Source organism: Rhinatrema bivittatum, chromosome 6, assembly GCF_901001135.1.
Source record: "Rhinatrema bivittatum chromosome 6, aRhiBiv1.1, whole genome shotgun sequence".
Classification (NCBI taxonomy): domain Eukaryota; kingdom Metazoa; phylum Chordata; class Amphibia; order Gymnophiona; family Rhinatrematidae; genus Rhinatrema; species Rhinatrema bivittatum.
In genome coordinates this window covers 294,914,726-294,936,720 of record NC_042620.1, presented here as the reverse complement: position 1 = coordinate 294,936,720, position 21,995 = coordinate 294,914,726, and positions in this window count along the sequence as shown.

Genomic DNA, 21,995 nt, shown 5'->3' with positions numbered 1-21,995 from the left:
GGAGGATGTCCCGTAGTACCTCATTCATCAAGTTTTGGAAAACTGCAGGGGTGTTGACAGCCCGAATGGCATGACGAGGTACTCGTAGTGTCCGTCACGAGTGTTGAAAGCAGTTTTCCACTCGTCTCCTGAGCAGATTCGTATGAGGTTGTAGGCCCCATGGAGATCGAGTTTGGTGAAGACTTTGGCTCCCTGTAGTTGGTCCAAAAGCTCCGGGATGAGTGGTAATGGATATCTGTCTCAACATGTGATGGCATTGAGCCCTCTGTACTCGATGCAGGGCCTGAGGGAACCATCCTTTTTAGCAACAAAAAAGAAGCCAGCTCCTGCTGGTGAATTAGAAGGACGAATGAACCCATGATCCAAGTTTTCTTTGATACAGCTAGACATGGCTTGTGTCTCCGGGAGAGACAAAGGGTATACTTGCCCTCGAGATGGCGTTGTACCAGTTAGTAAATCAATGGTGCAGTCAAATGGTCGATGCTCCGGCAGAAGTTCAGCCATCTCTTTAGAAAATACGTCCATGTACTCAGAGTACTGCAATGGTACTGCGAGAGGAGTGGCCATCAAAGTTATGCAGGGTCGTGGTAGTGTCGATAAACAGGATGAAAAACAGTGTGGACTCCAGGCCGCTATTTGAAGAGTGTCCCACTGGATAATAGGAGAATGCATTAAAACGGCATTTAAGGAATATCTGCTTCATCGTGCGTTCAATGATAAATGAGGCTGCATGAATGTTCTTAATCTGCTCATTAAAAGATATATGACTATTTATTAATTGAATATTCAATTTTTGGAATATGCTCTTATGTCTAAAATAGTAAATGTACCATTAATATTTGGTATTTTGCGGCTTGGTTTCTGTGAAGCTGAAATCTGTTGTTTGTATTTTATTTTGTTTTTATTATGTATGTACCCTTGTATATCGCCTAGGCCTTGTTAAGTGTTAGGCGATTAATAAATTTTATTAAATGAAATGAAATGCTTTTGAAGCCATGGCAAGCCCAAAACAATAGGGTGGATGGCCTTCTCCAGGACCAGAAACAAAATCTCTTACATAGAAACATAGAAATGACGGCAGAAAAAGACCAATCAGCCCATCTAGTCTGCCCAGCAAGCTTCCACACTTATTTTCCCATACTTATCTGTTTCATCAACCACCAAGTTCAGGGCCCTTGTTGGTAACTGTTTGATTCAAATTTCCTGCCATTCCCTGTCATTGATGCAGAGAGTAATGGAGTTGCATCAAAGGTGAGCATAAGGCTTAATGGTTAAGGGTAGTAGCTGCCGCATCGAGAAAGTTACCCCGATGTTTGTTTACCCAGACTGCACAGATCAGTGCTTTGTTGGATGTTGTTTGAATGTAAATCCTGTTTTCCACATTTCCCCTGCTGTTGAAGCAGAGAGCAACGCTATATATGCATTCAAAGTGATGTATCAGGCTTAATTGGTTTAGGGTAGTAACCACCGTAATAAGCAAGCTACCCCCACGCTTATTTGTTTACCCAGATTGTGAAGTTCAGTCCTTGTTGGTTGTTGTCTGAATGCAAATCTTCTTTTCCACATTTCCCCCTGCCGCAGAAGCAGAGAGCAACGAAGTAAATGCATTCAAAGTGATGTATCAGGCTTAATTGGTTTAGGGTAGTAACCGCCATAACAAGCAAGCTACTCCTATGATTTGTTTACCCAGATTGTGAAGTTCAGTCCTTGTTGGTTGTTATCCAAATGCAAATCCTCTTTTCCTCATTTCCCCTTGCTGTTGAAGCAGAGAGCAATGTTGGAGTTGCATTAACCGTGCAAAGACTTATTGAGTAAGGGTAGTAATCACCAGGTACTAGCCTCCACTCCAGTTCTGTGTGAAGCACTCCAGTACGCAGAATCACAGGAGTAGTGGTAGCAGAAACACATCCTGGAAGTAATGTACCACGGATAGATGAAATTCGTAGTGGTGGTTTGTGAGGTAGTACAGCGAGTTGCAATTGTTGCAAGAATAAAGTTCCCTCCTGCTCCGGAGTCAATGAAGGCAAGAGTGGAGAATGTTGCCCAAGATATTCAAGGGTAACAGGAACAGTACATTGAGGAGCGGGATTGACACAGCCTAGGGACAGCTCCTCGATGACACCTAGGCCCTGGAGTTTTCTGGCCGCTCACTGCATTGGGCCAGTAAATGACCCTTGCCTCCACAATACAAACAGAGACCTAGTGATCGGCGGTGCTTCTTCTCCTCTGTAGTAAGGGGACTGCGACCACGTTGCATGGGTTCGTCACCCTGACTGCTTGGGTGTCCTGGGGGTGATGACAAAGGTCAGGAGAAAGCCAGAGCTAGCGTAACTGGTCTATGGGCCGGTTTGACCTCTTGAGTCCATTGTTGAGGCTTGCGGTCTATCCTCCCTGACAAATCGATCAGTCCTTGGAGGTCATCTGGAAGATCCCTTGCCGCAAGCTCATCTTTAATGCGAGAGGACAATCCTTCCAAGAAGATGCTGCATAGGCTGTCCTCACTCCAACCCAGCTCGGTCGCCAAGGTGCAAAATCAACCTCGTAGTCAGCCAGCGGTCAAGAACCTTGGGCAAGTGCAGAAGTTCAGCAGCTGCAGTAGACTGGTGGGCTGGTTCATCGAATACTTGTTTAAAGCTGTGTACAAACTGTTGAAGACTTCCCAGAGTGGATCGCTATGTTCCCATAATGGAGAGGCCCAAGCCAGGACCTCCCATCCAGCAAGGACAAGATGTAAGTGGTCTTCACCAGGTCGGATTGGAACTGTGCTGGCTGGAGAGCAAATTGCATGAAGCAATGATTGAGGAAACCCCGACACTGCTTAGCTTCTCCCGCATAAAGGGGTGGAGCCGGTAGATGCATGGATGCGGCTGAACCAGGGGCTGGAACAGGAGCCGGAGGCGGAGCTACCACCAGAGGGGTTGCATCCAGGTGGTTTGCCAATCTTTCAACTGTAGCTGCCAAGACATCCAAGCAGTGTTGCTGCTGCTGTAGCCGTTGAACCATACCGGGAATGGCCTGGAGACCAGGGACTTCCGCCGGGTCCATGGCCTTTTCAAACTGTTGTGAAGTGTGGACCCTTGAGCTGGCTAGAGTGTGAGCTGGCTAGAGTGTGAAGGGAGGCCTGCAGTAGAACTCATAGCTGGGAGGCGGTGTGAGGCCAGGAGACCAAACAGGACCTTCACCTGTACCAACCCCCGTTCCCCGCAGGTTGAGCCTTTGGGTGCCGGAGCTTGCAGGACTTAGGCAGGGTCTCCTGGTGAAGAGGAATCCGGTGAGAGGTCTGAGTCGAGGCAGGCTGAAGAGACAGGTGAACGAAGACAGTCCAGAGGTCGTGGCAGGCAGCAGAAAAGCAAAATGGTGAAGCGAGCTGGAGGTCGTGGCAGGCAGCAGTGTAGCGGAGTCAGGAACAGGCCAAAGATCAGGACAGGCAGTGAACGAAGATTACCAGAGTCAAGCTGGGGTCAAAAGCCAGGAAGTCAAGCAGAGCAGGAGTGGAGTAGAAGACAGGAAAAGGAGCGGCGCAGGAACTGGATCACAGAGGCAGGACAAAGCAGGAACTGGATCAGGAACACAGGAACCGGGATACAAGGCAGCAACCAGCAACTGCAGAAGAATACGACCTATTGCAAAGGCAAGGAAGGAGAGCACAGGCTGGGTTTAAATACCCAATGGCGTCTGACGTCATCTTAGGGGCCGGGCCGAAGGTTCCCCGCCATGGCCCTTTTAAATTCTGACCCCTTGCACGCACGTGCGCATGCCTAAAGGGCGGGGTTTTCTGGAGGAGCTCGGTGGTGTCTCCCTCATGGAGAAGCCGCTGCGGAGAGGCCTAGCCGCGGCCCAATGGAGAGCGGGGGACGCCGCAAAGAGACAGCAGTCAGCAGCAGGAGAGGTAGGGACCCGGCCGTGGACTCCCGGGGTTGATAACATTTTCCTTTAGTGTGGCTGGGATTAAAAATGATTTGGATAAGTTCCTGGAGGAGAGGTCCATAAACTGCTGTTAATCAATAGGGAATAGCCACTGCTTGTTGCCGGCTTTAGTAGCATGTGATCTATTTAATGCTTAGGGATTTGTCAGGTACTTGTGACTTGGATTGGCCCCTATTGGAAACAGGATACTAGGTTTGATGGCCCTTGGTCTGACCCAGTATGGCAACTTCTTATGTTCTTATGACCATCATCACCACACATACTACTGTACCCTCATGTAGAGTTCCAGATAGTCACCCTCCTATACTGTTCCCCTTAAGTGTAAGACTTTTTTTTTTTTGTGACCATTTCCCCAGATGAGTTGGAGTCAAAGACCCAGGATACTAGCCTATGTTTGGATGACATCATGGAGAAGCTGAGAAATGCCTTCCCTAACTCCAGAGGTAAGATTGAGAATTCTTCCTTACAGATGCCCTTCTATGCCCAGCTATAAACTTTATTCTCTTTTGCTTTTTCTGGTTAATATGGAGTTTTACTGTAACTCATGTCCATTACCAGAAAGAATTTACCGGGCTCAGTTTTGTGGTGAAATAAAAGGAAAATATATTACCTTTCTTTCTAACATCATAAAATGTTACTATACATATAAATATATTTATTTATTTGTGACTCTAACTTGAGATACATCAAATGTATTCAGGTAGTAATGAAGGAAAAGTCTAAATATTTTTTGGCTATTGGGTTCTTGGCAAGTTTAGCCAAGCAGTTGTTGTAGTGGACCTTACTTTCAAACAGATCTGGTGCGTCCCAATAGGCTACCTAGGCAGTCTCCTAGGCCACCAGCCATTAGGAGGTGGCAAAGAGCAGCCATATGGGGCCGCGAGTGGAGTCCATCCCCCACTCATGGCCAAGAGGAGTAGAGACTTGGTGGGCTGTGAGCATCAGAGACTCGGCGGGCCACAAGCAGCGCCCATCCTGCTCATGGCTGAGAGAAACAGAATCTTGGCGGGCCACGAATGGCGCCTCTGTGTGTGTGTGTGTGTGTGTGTGTGTAAAAATGAGGCAAGGAACCTAAGTGTGTGTGTAAGAGAGGGGGCCTGTCTGAATGAATGAGGTCGGGGCTGGAGCTGGGGCCTGGACTGGAGAGGGAGTTGGGGGGCAGTCTCAACACCGAAGGTTCGCCTAGGGTGCCTAATACTCTTGCACCAACCCTGCTCTCAGATGTTCTTTTTACTGCACAGGAAAACTTTCCTCTCTGTAACTGAACAGTTAACCCCCTAAGCATATGGCTTCTTCTCACGAACACCAGCTGGCTGGCAATCTTCACCTCAGATGAACCCAAACCCTGGACAAATAGTTCAGTCCAAACTGGATTGTTGGTTCCAACTTGCTAAATTTATTTAACATAAAAATGGGGTTTCTTCACAAAGCTTATATTGCAGATTCAATCAACAGCAAGGTTCACAAGCAGGGAGCATACAATACAGAAGCAAAAAAAATATCTTTAGCACCAAAAGGAAAAGTTTGTCTCCTGGCACATTCAGTACAATTCATTCCCTGTACGTACCAGGATCAGTCCTGGTACGTACAGGGAATGCCTCCTGCCTCCCTTCCAGCAGATGGAGTCAGAGAAAAAGCTGAAAGGCACCCCCTGATAACCCAGTGTGCCACCTGCGATCCTTCAGTATTTCTCTGACTCCAGCAGATGAAGGAGGGCATAACCTGTGGTCCTGATCCTTTACAAAATTCTTGATTTTTCATTAAGTGAAGGGATTATTTATCCTTAGCTCCTTTGACTAAATCAACTGGTAGTAAGTAGTAATAAAAAAAAAAAAAAGGAGAACAAATAAACAGGTGATGCCCGATGGTTGAAGGACGCTATTGCTTCGACATCCATATGTCACGGGTGGCAAGTGCCAGATGGTCTTAAGGCTCATTCGCTCAGATCTCAGGCGGCATCTTGGGCAGAGAGCCAATGTGTTTCACCGCAGGAGATTTGCAGGGCAGCTACTTGGAAATCTTTGCACACTTTTGCTAAGCGTTTAGACGTTCGGGCTCCGGATGTCGATTCTTTTGGCAGCAGTGTGCTTCGAGCAGGACTCTCCATGTCCCACCCCACTTAGGGCAGCTTGGGTACATCCCAGCGGTCTGGACTGATCCTGGTACGTACAGGGAAAGGAAAATTGGTTCTTACCTGCTAATTTTCGTTCCTATAGTACCAAGGATCAGTCCAGACGCCCGCCCAGGGGTCTAGTGTTCCGGAGAGTCCGCTGGGTTGGTTTTTCTTCCTGCAGTGTTTCAACAGCTCTGAAGAATTTAAGACAAGCTTATATATAAAAGCATCTCACTCAGTACTCTTCATGTATGTAGTTTTCACAAGTTATGGTTCAGATAAGTTCTCTTGTTCTGGTCATTGGTTGTTAAATTTACTTCATTCGGCTTTGATATTGATTATACTGAAGGATCGCAGGTGGCACACCGGGTTATCAGGGGGTGCCTTTCAGCTTTTTCTCTGACTCCATCTGCTGGAAGGGAGACATAACGCAGTAGTCTGGCCTGATCCTTGGTACTACAGGAACGAAAATTAGCAGGTAAGAACCAATTTTCCTTTATAATAGCAGTGTTCCACTTATTCCCATAGATGGGGTATTCCCACAGATTCGTTTCTCTGCTCTTTCAAAAACATAGGCCTAAAGCCTCATAGATTATGGAAATCTTTCCCTCCATGGAGCAAGTTGTATCACAGGCCTATTCCATGCCTGCAGCACTCCCACAAAAGGCTCACTCCTCCTAGCTGCATCACCTTAGATACACATATACTGCATGAGAAGAGGTGAGATCATCAGCTCTTAAAGGCACAATCTCCAGTTTAGCCTTGCTGATGCAAATACAGAACCCAATGGTTAATATATAGAGAGGATAAGTATCATTCAGGTACAGGTTAACGACTATTTGTGACCAGATATGTAACCCTTGGGCCGAGGTCCTCACCGAGGAGTCTGATCGCCAACTTCATTTTCAAGGGTTTAAGATGTCTAAACATCCTCTACCTGTTGCTGTGTAGGTTACCAAAATTTTGGTTAGTGGCAGCCAATGGCTCGGGAGTGCAGATCTTGGGGGAGGGGGGTTGGGAGGGTGGATGGAAGGGTTATTTTATTTAAATTTGGATGGGCAGTGCAGGAGGTGGGGGAGCGGCAGCATCTGGTCCCCGCCCTTGGAGTCGGGGCTGCGACCGGGAGTGTGGTGGTGGTGGTGGGGGGGGGGGGGGGGGGGGGCAGCGTGACCATGGGGGAGGGGTGCAGCGCAAGGCAGAAGTTGCCTAGGGTGCCTAATCCCCTTGCACCAGCCCTGTCTCCACCTACACAAATAGCATGGTCATCTTAGTAGAAACTGAGTAGGCTTCTCTACATATACAAAATATAAGTAGCAGGACATTGCTGTGTCCAAAAAATATATATAATTCATTGCCCAAAGATGTGGTGAAAGCTGGGATAAGCAGCATGGAATCTATTGACCTTTTGGGATCCAGCCAGGTACTTGTGACCTGGATTGGCCACAGTTGGAAACAGGTTTCTGAGCTTGATGGACCTTTGCACTGACCCTATATGGCAAGTCTTATATATAGTTATACTGCATCCATCTATATATAATATAGATATTATTTGGGCCCAGCAATGTCCTCCTACTCCTTTGGACTTCCAACACCATAAGCCTTCATTTACGACTCCCTGATGCTTCCCCCTTTATTTTTTATTGCCTCTCAGCTCTGATAGCTCATTTATCGCAGTGACAATCCTTGGTCAGGGACCAACACAGCAGAGCTCCCCCCCAGAACTTTGCAATTGTGGGCCCTGTGTCTGGACAGTAGATGTGGCCATTAAACAATGACTGGGACTTCCTCCCTCCCAGGCACTGTGGGTGCTGCCTCCGCAGCATCTCCGGCCCCCGTTGTCCCAGGGATTGAACCCAGGTCCTCTACAGAGCAATGCAGTGCATTGCCACTGGACTGACCCAAACATTTCTGAGGATTACAGTTTTTATTAAATCATGTATTGCTTATAATCTTCCCTTCAAAAGAATATGGATGATTATACATTTTTTTGCTAGCTCCCATTAATCCTACACTCCACTTCTCAACTATTTTACAATTAGAATCTCCACACAAGCTACCTCACTCTTGTTGACAGAGCCACATACTTTATTTTTTGTGTTATATTTATTGGAGAATACACACAGATAAAATAAAACCATTAACCATACAGAGTGCAACTTTCAAAAGTTACAGTGATTATAATAGTTTGCAATACAGTTCTACCCAGTTATCCTCATTCTTATTTTACCCTTATACTGTATGTAACATACACACCTCATTCATGCTTTGGTAGTCACCCCCCACCCAAGCTGCAGTCTACCCAACTCCATACACACTGATCCGTACCATATACCATCCAATCCATGCCATCACAGAACAGTTCCCTGTACAAGCCCAGATTAGTCTAGCCTCCTGGGCTTTGCCTTCCTTCATTCCAGCAGATGGAGACAGAGAACGTTTTACTTTCACTGCCATATAACCTAGTGTGCCACCTGCAGTCTCTCAGTATTTCTCTGTCTCCAGCAGATAGAGATGCAAAACCTGCAGTCTGTACCTAGTTTAAAACAAAAAAAAAATAAGTTGGTGATTTCCTCCCAGGAGGTTGGTAGGTCCTGGTGGGGCCATCGCTCCTGGTTTGAGGTGGACTAGCTGGGGTTGGGAACCCTTAGTGTGCTCGGTCCTTTGTCGCTGGAGGCAGAAAGCTGGTGGAGCCAGTTTCCTCTCCTCCAGAAGGGATAGCGGAGCTTGCTGCCATTTTTCAATGCAGGGAAGTGCTTTTTCTTGTTTATTTTTGTTAAAGTTTAAAAAAAAAAGTTTTTATTTCCTGCAGTTCGACAGCAGAACGGGGCTGACGCCGGATCAGGGTTCAGCTTCCATGGGCTCTCGCAGTTACCCCTCAGGCAATAGCCGATTCCCACGGTTGCGGCGGCCCGAGGCATGCCATGAGGCAACCAATACTCCATGTGTGGTGAGTCACGCGCACGACTCTTTGGACCAGCTTATGCTCACACTGCCTTTCTGGGGGAGAGGGCAGTTCAGGATCGATCATGATGGCTAGAGCGGCAGCGTGGGTCTGGCAGGCCCTTGGCTGTATTGCGGGAGACATCTGATCCAATCCCAGTCAGAGTATTTGGAGGAGCTGATAAAGCAGCTGGGAGAGAATAAAGTACACGAGTTACCTGAGGATAAGTCAAAAGGGACAAAAGGTTCTTTTTCTGTGAGTTATCAGTTTCAAGGGAATAGGTGTTTTCGGCAAGGGAGGACTTCGGGAGAAGCCCAGAGTCAGGCCTCGGGGAGGCAGCAGTCCTGGAACCAGTCCTTTCAAGGCCGAAAGCTGAACAAGGATGACTCTGGCCAGGGTGGCACTAGAGCCAAATCTACACAATGAAACAAGGCCTGCCCATTTCTCCGTCCTGGTCATAGGGAGTCAGTTGACTCTTTTTTATGAGGAGTGGGCCAAAATCACAACGGACCAGTGGGTCTTAAGTGTGATAAGGCAAGGTTACGCTTTAGAATTTGCTCATCCACTAAGGGACCTGTTCAAAGTCTCCCCTTCCGCCTTCATAGAAAAGAGGTGGGTGGTACAGCAGACCATCAGCTGCCTACAGATGCTGGGAGCCATTGTTACCGTCCCCCTAGAGGAATGAGGGATGGGATGTTATTCCATTTATTTCATGGTTCCAAAGAAGGAGGGACGTTTTGCCCAATTTTGGATTTAAAGAAAGTAAACGTGGCTCTCAAGGTTCCTCATTTTCAGATGGAAACTCTGCACTGTCACTGCTGCGGTGCACAAGGGAGAATTCTTGGCATCCTTGGATTTGACAGAGGCGTACTTGCACATAGGGATCCGGCCTGACCATCAGAGGTTTTCTCCAGTTCATGATCCTCGGCATGCAGTTTCAGTTTTGCACCCTTCCGTTCAGTCTGGCAACAGCTCCATGAACTTTCACCAAGGTGATGGTGTAGGTGACAACAGCTCTCATAAAGGAGGGCGTGCTGGTGCATCCATATCTGGACAACTGGCTCATTCGAACAAAATCAGAGGTCCTTTGCAGACAAGCGATGGACTTGGTGCTACAGTGCTTGCGATCCCTGGGATGGATAGTGAATTTGTCCAAGAGTCATCTCGCCCCCTTCTCAAGTGTGGGAGTTTCTGGAAGCACGTTTCGAAACCAGGCTGGGGAAGGTTTTTCTTACCGAAGAGTGCATCGTCAAATTGCAGTCGCAATTTCGCAGTTGTTGGTGAACCAGATGCTCAGGGTTTGGGATTACTTGCAGGTTCTCGGTTCCATGGTGTCCACTTTGGAGCTCATTCCTTGGGCATTTGTTCATATAAAGCCTCTGCAGGCAATGTTGCTTTCCCGGTGGGATGCGTTGTCAGAGCAGTTTCAGCTTCCATTTCCTCTTATGGAGCCAGCTAAGTCCAGTATCTCATGGTGGCTTGGTCGGGTTCACTTGTATCACGGGATGAACTTGGAAGTTCCAGAGTGGATGGTGGTTACCAGTGACACCAGTGTCTCCAGTTGGGGAGCTGTCTGCCAAGCTCAGTCAGTGCAGGGCCAGTGCTCGGTGGAGGAATTGTCATGATCTATCAATCGCTTAGAGACAAGAGTGGTGCAATTGGTGCTGCGTGCATTTCTTTCTCTCTTGCGTGGCTGTCCAGTCAGGATCTTTTCAGACAATGTGATGGCGGTGGCTTATATCAACTGGCAGGGTGGTACCAAGAGTCAAGTGGTGGCTCAGGAAGCTTGGGAGCTAATCCGCTGAGTAGAACAGCAACTGGCATTGATAGTGGCTTCTCGCATAGCTGGGACCAAAAATATGCAAGTGAATTTTCTCAGCCATCAACAGCTAGATCCCGGAGAGTGGGAGCTGTTTGAGGAAGCAATGACCCTCATCCATTGCAGATGGGGCAGACCCCGCATGGATTTAATGGCAACTCAGCGAAATGCCAAGGTGCCCCACTTCTTCAATTGCAGAAGAGAGCACAGGGCAGAGGGGATCAACGCCTTGGTTCTTCCTTGACTGCAGGACATTCTGCTGTTTTTGTTTCTGCCTTAGCCACTAGTGGGCAAGATTTTGTGGCGTGTGAAGGTTCATCTAGCAGACATAATTCTGGTGGCTCTGGGTTCTGATCAATCTAGCGGTAGATGGCCCATTGAGGCTCACTCATCTGCCAAAGCTTCTGCATCAAGGTCCCATATTTTCAGGTCAGGCGGCTCACTTCTGTCTCGCAGCTTGGCTTTTGAGAGGAAACGCTTAAGGGAGATAGGTTACTCTGAGGATGTTATTTCTACTCTTTTGCAGGCTAGAAAGTCTTCCACCTCCTTGGTGTATGTGAGGGTCTGGAGTGTTTTTGAGGACTGGTACACGGAACAGGGGGTTGACCCTATGCGTGCTTCCATAGCACATATTCTTACTTTCTTGCAAAAAGGATTGCTGAAGGGTTTGTCCTTTAACTTACTCAGAGTTCAGGTGGCAGCTTTAGGTTGTCTTTGAGGCAAGAAGCACAGAGCGGCTCTGGCTGCACATTCGGATGTGGTGCATTTTCTTTGAGGGGTGAAGTATTTGTGTCCTCTGGTTTGGAAGTTGTGTCCCTCTTGGAGCCTTAACTTAGTCCTTAAGAGCATGTGTGCAGTTCCATTCGAGCATCTTAAAAGGACTACTATGAAAGATCTCACTTTAAAGGTGTTATTTTTGGTGGTGATTTGTTTCCCTAGAAGGAACTTCAAGCCTTGTCATATAGGGATCCTTTTTTGAGGATCACAGACTCTGGAGTCTCCTTGAGGATTGTTCCTTTCTTTCTGCCGAAGGCGATGTTGTCATTCCACTTAAGTCAGTCGGTAGAGCTTCCGGCTTTTCCAACTTTGGATGCGACACCTCATGCGAGAGAATTGCGACTCTTGAATGTCAAGCGTGTATTATTGCATTATCTTAAAGTCACTAATAGCTTCAGGTTGTCGGATCACCTTTTTGTGCTATGCAGAGGTGCAAAAAAAGGTCATAAGACATCAAAAGCCACAATTGTGCGGTGGTTGAAAGAAGCCATAAGTTCCACATACATCTGTCAGGGTCATCCCATCCTGGACGGGTTAAGGGCTCATTTTACCCGTTCCCAGGTGTCCTCCTGGGCCGAATGTCAGCAAGTTTTGACACAAGTGTTGCGGTCTCCGCCGCTTCCCCTCCGCTAGGACTGAACGGTGCCTACCTCCGCCGCTGGAAATGCTGCGTTCCGCGTGGCTGGGACCCCGGCGGCGCTGCCTGCTCCACGTGGCGGTCGCCATTGCTTGCCCGTCTCTCCGCTGCCTCGCACGCATGCGAGGACGCCCACTTTGTGCACACAGCTCCCGGAAGTCTGGCCCCACCTGCGCTGATGACGTCACGCCCTAAGGCCGATATAACCGGCGCCCGGACTCCTTCTCTTTGCCTTGCAACGAGGTTCACTACTGCCTAGTAGTTCTGAGTTGCGCTTCGTCTGTTCATTGTTCCTGCCTTTGACCCTTGGACTGCTTTTGACTCGCTTCAGCCTGCCGCCTGCCTCTGACCTTGGTTCGTTCCCGACTTCGCTTCTGTCTGCTGCCTGCCTCCGACCCCGGCTTGTTCTCGACCTTGCTCCAGCCTACAGCCTGCTACAGACTCCATTCCAGTCTACAGCCTGCTTCAGTTCCAACCTGCTACAGACTTTGTTCCAGTCCAAGGCTGCTTCAGTTCCAGCTTACTACAGACTCTGCCTCAGTATCCGGTTAGCTACAGTCCCCGCTGCCGCCCGCTGTCCTGCCATCAGCTGGCCCTCGGCCTGTACAGCCGATTCTCGGACTACCAAATACCTTTGGACTTCCTTTGCTACAGCTCTGGCCTAAGGCCATCCCTGCCACTGGACATTCAGCCTATTTCCCAAGTCCCAAGGTTCCAGGACCCTACGGGCTCCTCCTGGGGGGTTCCTGGTTCCCGGGTGAACACCGCCAGCCTGTGGCTCCGCCTCCAGGCCTACCCTGACATCCTAGGTTGGCCGGCCCAAGGGTCCACTACCTCGCCTGCAGTATCAGACTGCAACAACAAGAGATTTGTAGGGCGGCTACTTGGAAGTCTTTGCACACCTTCACCAGGCATTATCGTTTGGATGTCAAGGCCCCTGAGGGTGCTGGGTACATCCCAGGAGGCCCCTGAGGACACTGGGTGCATATCAGGAGTCTGGACTGATCTAGGTATGCACAGGGAAAGAAAAATTGGTTCTTACCTGCTAATTTTCGTTTCTGTAGCACCACAGATCAGTCCAGAGTCCTGCCCAGTTGGAGTGAAAGGCTTTAGAGAGTCCGCTTGATCTGTTATGGTATTTGTTCTGAAGAATGGCACAGGTTTTCTTAGTCCTGCACTATTTTGATGTGTGCAAGTTTATCTGCTCTAAGTTATCCACTTCCCGCTGCTCATTCAGGGGCATATTTTGTTGGTGTTGGTATTGGCATTGTTGCTATCTTGGCTTGAGGTCAATACTGAGGTACTGCAGATGGCACACCAGGTTATATGGCAGTGTCAGTAAAACTTTCTCTGTCTCCATCTGCTGGAAGGGAGGAAAAACCCAGGAGTCTGGACTGATCTGTGGTACTACAGGAATGAAAATTAGCAGGTAAGAACCAATTTTCCTATAGTATTGTACCCAGCTTTATGTCAACATCCATCCTATCTGTTGCCTAACCTCATAAAACCCCCATCCATTTTGTCCTGTACCTAATTTCAAAAGACTCCAGTCATCCTGTTCTCTACTTAGTTTCATACAATCTCAGTTTGACCTGTGCACTAGTCATCTTTTAGAAGCTGCTATTCATCCTACATTCCAGCCATGTACATTCTATTCATCTGCCTTTCCTGAACACATACATCATTGTGTCTGGCCCTGAACTGAAAGCTTCCTCTGAAGCTAAAATGTTCTTTTCTAATAGTGACCATTTAAGTAAAATGCTCCCAGTTGTATTACAGCTCCTAAAAGAAGCAATTTCCATCAGAATTTAGAGCAGTTCATATTGTTTAAAATAATTGTCACATGTTTTATTCTCATTTCTCCCCAAATGGAGATTTCAAGCCATAAAACACCGGATACGGCTCAGTTCTTTAGCTCAAGAATTCCGGTAGTAAGATGAAGCAGCTGGTCTGATGCAAGTTTGTGCTGAGAAGAAATGTCCAGTCTCCTCCAGCATTGTCACTAAAATGACTATTTGTTTTCTCCCAGGTATGACCTCCCTTATATAACATCCTTTGCGTGAGAGACATCCCTTCAGCAGCTTCTCACTCACTTCACCTGTGATGGACGACACTGGCTGCTGTCCAGAACATCCAGTGGACATCCATCCATGAGTCTCACTAACGTCTGAAGATCTCAGCTGAACAGCTATTAACTACATGAGACACCAGAGATGTCCTCAGCATCAGTGGGAGCTATGCCAAAGTGTATTTAGTCACAGACTCATTGTACATACCGTAGGTGGCCAGAACAGGTGGCCCTTGCAAGACTATGTTTAAATACAACCACAGGCAAGAGGAATTAAGAGTGAGGAATTGCTTGTGTCAGAAACCAGTGACCTAAGAAGCAGAAAAAGGTCAGGACAGAGAAGAGAGTTCAAAGACTGAGCTCTTCTGGCCACAGCAAACCAGCACAGCAGAATTCAGAACAAGTTGTCTTGTCCCCAGCTTTGCAGACATGCGATGCTTCTCTTCTGAACCTGAAAGAGACTTCAGGTACACTCAGGCAATCAGCAAAAATAAGACAGACAAAAACAAAAAGCAACAACCTTCAGTCTTAATTAAGGGTAAATAATCATGGGGCAGATTTTCAAAGCCCGGCGTCGTGTGTAAGTCCTAGAGCTTTTCTGAATGGGCGGGGGCAGGGCGGACAGTCCGGGGCAGGAGGCGCGGCTGAGGACTCAGGCACAGCGCTGGCAGGCGTAACTTGTGAGATAAAAGTAAGGGTTTTGTTTTTTTTGGGCTGGGGGAGCGGGACAGGTAGGGGAAGGGAGGGGATGGTGGGGGGAAGGCAAGGAGAGTTCCCTCCGAGGCCGCTCCAATTTTGGAGCGGCCTCGGAGGGAACGGGGAAAGCCAGTTGGTCTCCCCAAGGGCTCAGCGCGCGCAAGGTGCACAAGTGTGCACCCCCTTGCGCGCGCTGACCCCTGATTTTATAACATGCTCGCGGCTGCGCACGCATGTTATAAAATCGGGTGTACATTTGTGTGCGCCGCGCGTGTACCTTTTAAAATCTGCTCCTTAGTATTTAAGGCGGTACTGTTTTCGATTTGGATGTTCTCTGATTTATTGAGTGTTCACAAGGCTTTGCGTGGATGTTAACTTTTCACTGGACTTTTTTTTTTTTTTCCTGACTCATCCTATCTAGAGGAAATTTAGGATTTGACACGCTTGACTTTTCTATTAAAAAAAAAAAAAAATCAAACAACTTCCATCCATAAATTGCATTCTAACTGGGACTGGGCAAACACAGTCTGGTGAACTATATGATCACACTAGGGATATTGTAGGGTTAGGAGGCATGTCAAGAACGGATTGAGGATAATCATGCAATGTGATTTGGAAGGGAGCCAAGGCTTAGCACCCTTATAGCAAGGAAAAATGTATAACAGAGAATCATATATATATAATATTCTATACTTAAATAGACCCGAGAAGTCAGCCTTATTTGGTGTCATGTACTCATTTCTTCTTTCCCTTTTTGGAATGAATAAAACAGAACTTCACCAAACATGAGGCCGGAAGGCAACTTTTATGCTGCTCCAAAAATGAGCTTGGGATGTCAGAGGTCTCCTAAGGAATCTAGTGTCATATTCTCCATCAGTCAGAAGCATTAGGTTAACAGCCTTCAAGAGGTAAAATGTCCAGAGCCTTCCAGAATAAGAATAGGGGAGCTCCGAGTCCTCAGGCCAAGGTCAATCATGGAACCTAATGACAATCAGGTGGAAACATTCAAGCTTGCTCTATATCATTTAAGGAGAGGAACCCTTCACACAGGCTGCAGTCATGGGTTTTGTGATAGCTCTCTGATTTTGTGAACCAGTTCACATTTTTAATTTTCTGAGGTGGTATTTTAATTATGCAGTTCATATGACACTAGGTTATTTTGATTCTTAGTGATGTCTTCAGTGACTCACTTCAACAGAAGGCCCATGAAACAGCAGGGTTTTCCACTTCAGCCTGCCACACCAGTCCAGTCCATACAAGTGGGGCATATCCCTCTACCAGCAGATGGAGGCAGAGCACATAATTTTCATCTGACATCATCGCCACTACATAGAGGTGGTGCAGCACAGAGGAAGCCAGATGGTAGGATGCACTGGTGGTGCAAAAGGCTAGAATCTTTTAAGCAGAGACTGCCCTGCCTTGGCGTGATTTGGGCAGTTTGGATTAGTGATTCTTCTGCCTGTTTCATGTAGTCTCTGGGCCAGGCCCTTGGCTCTTTCCCAGGTTAGTGAGCCCTATTGTGGAGGTTCCTAGCAACCTCCAGGCCAGGCACCTGAGTTCCAGATTAGCGAGCCCTGTTGTAGAGATTCCCAGAGAAGGCTGAGTAAAGTAAAGGGAAAAGAGCATAATGACATTGAAGAGGATCATCATTTTTTTCCTGCAACCCCTTTACCCCCCTTCTTTCCTTCTGGTAAAATTGTTTTAAAAACTAAGAGAAAGATTGTAAGAGCAGCAAAGTCTTGACTGCTTTCCGGGCGCTGGGGGTAAGTGTTTTTTGTGCAGGGTTGATTAAACAGAGCCGATTCCCTGTATTCTTTGCTGCTGCTATCAGAGCCCATTCGCTGGTTGGCCCATGGCCATCATTGCGTTGCCTGTAAGAGCTGCCACTTTGATTCTAGCTTGGCTCCTTCTGATCCTCATGTTTCTCAGGAGCTGTGAAATCTTTGAGGGGCTGTCTATGGCCAAGGAGTTGGGTTGCTCCAGTCAGTTCAGAGGCCGAACCCCTAGGATCTTTGTGGGTTTGGCTTTCAATTTGCTCCTGCCCAGAGTGCAGGGTAGTTGAATGGCCATCATTTTGGATGTTGCTACAGTATTGGCTTTCTCTCCCCTGTGCAGTCCAGCTTATTTAGTGAACGCTGCTGGCGCCCAAAACTTTTCAGAGTTCCAGCTTCTTTTTCAAAAGCCTTCTGAGAATCTAGTGAACAGATTGGTCAGGCAGTAGCTTGGCTCAGGGCCTTGTTGCAATTCCTCCTTACAACCACAGAGAGAGAGAGAGAGAGACAGACAGACAGACAGACACTAGCTATAAAACCGTTATAGTAGTTAGGTATTTATACCTCTATATGAGGCCCTCCTAGTTTCTCGAGGTGTGGTTTAATTAGTAGTATAGGGGTTAGGGGCCACTTTAACATTCAGAGTGAGACGTACGAACAAAACAATGTACTCTTGTGAAGATTTGATATCCTTTGGCGTGAGGAAACTCACCCAAAGATGAGATTTGTACAATGTTCTCTCAACCTAGCTTGTTTCCTCACGCCGAAGGACATCAAATCTTCACAAGAGTACATTGTTTTGTTCGTACGTCTCACTCTGAATGTCAAAGTGGCCCCTAACCCTTACACTACTACTTAAACCTCACGTTGAGTAACTAGGAGGGCCTCATATAGAGGTATAAATACATAACTACTATAAGGGCCTTATCAAAGTGTGAAAAAGTAATTGCACTCTGTGGTAATACCTATGTGAAGTGCTAAGATAGCGATATATAGACTATTACCATAAAATAAGCCCCTATAGCATGTGATAGTTTGATGAATCCTGGCCTAAGTTAGCAAAAAAAAAAAACAAAAAACTGACACTGTGGATGCCCCTGGAGGGTACTCCCTTTGATGGTTTCAGTTGGCAGCATGGTTCAGCCATCTAACAGGTGTTGTGGACAGAAGAGGTACTGTCCTTTCATTAGCTGTTTTTATCTTTGGAATTTCTGTGTCAAAGGTGGTGGAGATTTTTAAAGAGAGGTGCTATCTTTTCAGGGGATTTTGCAAGTAGTCAAGATTCTGTTTGCTCCACTGTGCAGTAGAAGGTGTTTTGTGCAGTATGGGAGTCTCCTGAGCTTGGTATCAGGTATGCTTAATTTTGGCTATAACCGCTGCCACTGGGTGCCATGCAGCTTCAGTGTCAGCTGCTGTGGTCCAATTCCTTCGCTATTGTTAATTCAGATTCCCATTGCTGGTGGTTATTTGATTTAGATGATTTTATGCTGGGTAACGCTGCTCCCCAAGGGTCTTGATGTATTTCAGCTGGAGTCGTGAGCCATGTTCCTGGCCGATGACTTAATTGACCTTACAAAATTTCTTCTACATCTATAGCCCTGGCTAGAGCAGCAAGAAGGCTTCTATGGCTTCAGCACTGAGTGGCAGATGCTTAAGCCAATGCTCAACTGTACAGGCTTCCTTTTTACAGGGAAAGGCATTTGGATAGGTTTTTGAGTAGCAAGTTAAGGACCTAGAGAGCCAAGGTCTCAGCCTGCCTGAGATCTTTTCTTATGGGCTTCAGGGGCCTGTCCCAATTTTCAGATTCCGGAAAGTGCAAACAAAATGAAGCAGTCAACTTCCCAACCATTCAGTTTAAAAATCATGTTTTTTCTTTCTGGAGGATGGAATGTTGAGGTTTGAGGCAGCTGGTCCTACAGGGATTAATCCTCCTTTCAATATAGGGCATCTGGCCTTTTCTGATCTCTTTGGTAGTCTGTTGCTTACTGCTATGTCACCAGACATGGGCCTACGTATCTTTGGCTCCAGTCTTCTTTATGGTCTTTCCTTGTGTCTATCCCATCAGAAGGGTGGTCTAAGCCACTCTTGGAAGGTTCCCGCAGTTGTAAGCTAAATTTCGGTGCCATGCTATGCACAATGTCTTGATTATTGCTCCTTTCTTTTTTCGGTGCAGTCTAAGGATGGGGCTTACATATACCCATCACGGTACATGAATCAGAGCTTTCTTGCTTTTGTTTTATGTTCATGATACATGGTTTGTACCCTTAAACCATGCTGTTAATCATGATTTATGCATGCTGTTCAATTAATTGGCATATTTTTGGCATTGCGTGTTTTCCTTACTTTGATATTTTATTCTAAGGAGCAAGTAATTCTATTTTAATAAATAATAAATAAATTAGCTTCCTGCATGGTGAGTAAATGTTTATTTACTGCATGCTTAAAGAAAACATGTGCTGAAATTCAGCACATATTTTCTTTTTAGCATGTCCTATTTCTAAACCCATAGTAAGACTTAAGGTATGTCATGGATAGGCAGCATTACTAGTCAACAAAATAAATCACTCTTTGCCCATCAGATGGTATAATAAAATCTAACAACAAGTAAACCCAGATTTATTTTAACTTGATTCTGTCTTGGATTGAGTATGGCAATATATTCAGGTATCAATGTCAAAGCCTGCCAGTCACAAAAAGGTGACAGGAGGACATTTTTGTAGTTTTGCTATTCCTCCACTGAAGAAATGCAGATTAGAGTGATTCACTATACGGTCTATAGCTTGAGATGCATGACCACAATCACACTGCGGTTTGTCCTTAATTTTCCATTTATTGGACATTTGCTTGCATGGTTAGATTGCTACTAGAGTGGGCTTCCTGAGAACAACGCATATGTAACCATGAGTCCTTCGGGCAGTCTATGCACGATTGCTCTGTGACTTCTAGCTCAGGTCTGCTCAGTTTATTGATAAAAAGTCACAAATGCATTGGAACTGAATGAGTCCTTCAGGAGCCGACGTGATCAGACACTGACCAGCTCCTTCTATAATTAGATCACAGCTCCAGCTAAGAACCATCCCAAGTTCTGTGTTTTTCACAGAGGTGGCATCTTTCATTTAAAGCACATCATATCTTCCACAATTGATCAAGAAGACTGTAGAAGACAGCTTTGTCTAGAAGTTCTTGAATATTTCTGGGATAATCACATTTTTTTATATTTCTGGATCAGAAAGTCAAACTGACTTTTCACCCTGCTTTCATAAACTGCATTGAAGTGTTTCAGAATTTCTATAGCACTTCAATATGGCCTGAGATGTGAGAACTGAGGATGATTTGGAGCCCAACTAAACAGGGCTTGGTTATTCCAGATGAATCCCCCAGCCCCACTAACTGAAAAGGGAAGGAGGAATGAACCCCAAGACCTGTTACCTGAAGATTTAATTCAGAATATCTTGCCCACTTTACTTCACTGTCTGCTTTGACATTAGACTGTAAGGGAGAAACACTTCTACAGAGGTTCTCCTAGAGAAAAGCTAAAAATCTAAAACAAAAGTACTAACATACTGACCCAAACTCAGACCAGGTTTATACATCATCTCAATCCTACAAAATACTTACCTTATTTATTGCAGTCTGATTCCGTTTCCAGTTCATCAAAACTGGATGATTCTTAAAGTGAAATACATGGAATCTGAAACAAAGGTGATCCAATGCAAAGTAGCAGAATTAATTTTCTATTTCAAGGTAAGGATTTACAAAGCATGTAAGCGTTGAGTGCAGCTGTGAATACACTCTTCCAACCAGTGCCCCTGGAGTATGGTTGGAGGTTCCTGCCATGGAGCATCAGTTCACTGTGAGGTAGATAAATCCAAACTTGGGCTCTCTAATATAGTTTCTGTGTACTGGTAATATCACAATGTTCTGTGTATGAAACACTGTAAACAATCTGCTGGGGAAGTTCTAGAAATGTTCTGTGTATAGAGTATTGATATGGCAGAGAAGATATAGACTGCTTGTTTTATATAATGTTGGTATGTTGGGGTAAGTTGTAGAATGTGTGTGTAGGATGTTGGTATGTTGAAAATGTATAGAATGGTCTGTGTATAGAGTATTAGTATGTCAGAGAAGAAATAGATTGTTCTTTATATTATAATGTTAGTATGTCAGGGATGAATGGTCCCTGTTGGGGAAAGTTTTAGAATGTTCTGGGTATAGATCTTGGTTGGTCAGAATGTATAGAATGTTCTGTGTCTGGAATACTGTGTCGGAGACATTATATTATATTCTGTAGAGGCGTTTTGCAATGTTCTATGTACAGATTGTTGGTGTGTTGGAAGAGAGATGGAATATTTTGTATAACAGAGGTGGATAAATCTAGATCTCAAGAGCCACAAATGGATCTGGTTTTCAGGATATTTACAATAGATATTCCTCAGCCATATCTTCATGCATACATGCATTCTGAGAACTAGGTTGATTTGCATAGCTTGATTACACAGAGAAATAGATTTGTTTGTGGCCTTTGAAGAACAAGGTCATATACCTCTCATCTACTGTTGTTGTGTTAGAGGTTTGGGGATATGCTTTGTGTACAGTGTTGGTGTATGGCAGATATTACGGCATGTTCTTCCTTAGAGGTTATGGCATGGCCTATATTGATGAGCAATAGAATATTATCAGAGATACCGTAGGATGTTGAATCTCGAGGACATTTATGAATTTCTCTATGTCAAGGCACCAGGCTTGAAATGCTGAGGATAGTTTCAAAGGAAGACACAGAGGAACACATTATGCATGGATCCTTGGGTGCACTCACATATTTAGAACCATGTAGAATCTGCTATGATGTCATCTCCCGGTGACTATGCCCTACTTGGAAACATGACCATTTAACCTGCCTGTTATAACTAACAGCAACCTCACTAACAGAAAGGGCCATCCACTGCAAGGAAGAGTGACTTCAGGAGGTACCAATGCAAATGTTAATGGCCGGGAGGAGGGAAGAAAGGGGTTCTCAGAACAGAAGGGCGCAGGTCAGTAAGAGAGAGGGGCTGTCAAGTGGAAGAGAGGGCTAGAGGTCTGTTAGCACAGCTGATGATTAAAGCTCTATTATCAACCATGGTAGGGCTTATGCCTACAAATAATTATTATTGATCTATGTTGATATGAAGGTATTAGTGAGAAGGGGCATCAGCATGTACAACTGAGAGATGGTGGTCGCAGGTGATATCAAGGAGTACAGGTG